Genomic DNA, 1,742 nt, shown 5'->3' with positions numbered 1-1,742 from the left:
ACGTTCTGTGATTCTGTGTGTGATTCTGTGAGACTTGCTGCTCCAGCTGAATGCATGTAAATCTATGAGGCCCAAGGGGATTAATATCAGGGTACTGAAGGAGTCGGCCAATAGAATTGCAGGACCTCTCTCCACTATTTTCAATGGTCTTGGGAATCTGGAGAGGTCCCAGTCGACTGGAAACTGGCAAATGTTGTCCCAGTTTTCAAGAAGGGTAAGAAGGAGGACCCTGGTACTTACAGGTCTGTCAGTCTCACTTTAGTGCCTGGTAAAATTATGGAGAAGATTACTCTGGGAGTTAATGAAAACCACTTGAGACACAATGCAGTCATTGGTCATAGCCATCACAGGTTCATGAGTGGAAGTCCTACTTAACCAACTTCATTTCCCTTTATGACAAGGTCACCTATTTAACTGATCAAGGGAAGTCAGTAGATAGAGGGGGTTTCTTTATTTTAGCAAAGCTTTTGATACTGTCTCTAACAGTATCCTTCTGGACAAAGTATCCAGCACACAGCTAGACAAGATCATAATGCACTGGGTGAGCAGTTGTCTGACAGATAGGGTTCAAAGGGTTATAGAATATGGGGTTACATCAAGCTGGTGGCCAGCCACCAGTGGGCTTCCTCAGGGCTCAGCTTTAGAGCCAGTGTTCTTTAACGTTTTTATAAATGATCTGGACACTGGAATCAAATGTACATTACCTAAGTTTGTCAATGATACTAAACTAGGAGGAGCTGTGGACTCACTCAAGGGTAGAGAGGCCTTACAGAGAGAATTGGATAGACTTGAGAGCTGGGCAAACACCACCTGTATGAAATTTAACAAGAGCGACTGCTGGATTCTCCACTTGGGATGAGGTAATCCTGCTGCTGATCACCTCTCTCGGAGACCAGCAACAGGACATGAGGAAATGGAATGAAGCTGCATCAGGGCAAGTACAGATTGGACATTAGCAAAGCTTTTTCACTGAGACGGTGGTCCGTCACTGGAACAGGCTCCCCAGGGAAGTGGTCATGGTACCAAGCCTATCGGAGTTCAAGCAGCATCTGGACAATGCTTTTAGTCATGGTTTAGTTTTAGGTAGTCTTGTGAGGAGCAGGGAGTTGTACTCAATGATTGTTATGGATCCCTTCCAACTTGAGATATCAATTCTATTATTCAGTGAATGGAAGATCCTGAAATGAAAATAAAAATGTGACATTTATATTCTTTAACAATTGCACTTTAGACTTGCTGTGATATGAAATGGACATAGCAGAAAAGTCTATTACTTGTAGTAGCCCAGAATATTTCATTTCTACAGATGCCAAATAAAATGGATTTCCCAGATGTTCAATGACCTACTTAGTCATAGATTTCTTTCACTCTTTTTCACTAAAAATAGCATTTGGCATAAAACTCTAATACATTGAAATCAAAATGCTACAGAACTTATATTAGTTTTGCTAGGCTTTTTGGTACACAGTCCTTCCAAGCCAAGGACGTGGACCTATTCATTCAAGCAGGGTCTCTTGTCAACAGAGGCAAAAACTTTCAGCACCGTTGGTGAACACACTCTCTTCTTTCTCTCCTACCTTTCGGGAGGTCTGTCACAAAACAAAAACAAAGGTTGGATTTTCCCAGGGGACAGACATTCTCTTTGGAACAGTTTCTCTAATCTCACAGAAACTGTACCCTTTGGACCAGTCAGGGAAGTTGCTGAATCTAATCTGGAAGAGACTTTAATGAAGTATATAGGG

This window comes from Mesitornis unicolor, unplaced genomic scaffold (assembly GCF_000695765.1).
Source record: "Mesitornis unicolor isolate BGI_N332 unplaced genomic scaffold, ASM69576v1 scaffold12075, whole genome shotgun sequence".
In the NCBI taxonomy this organism is placed as follows: Eukaryota; Metazoa; Chordata; class Aves; order Mesitornithiformes; family Mesitornithidae; genus Mesitornis; species Mesitornis unicolor.
This window is presented reverse-complemented; position numbering follows the sequence as displayed.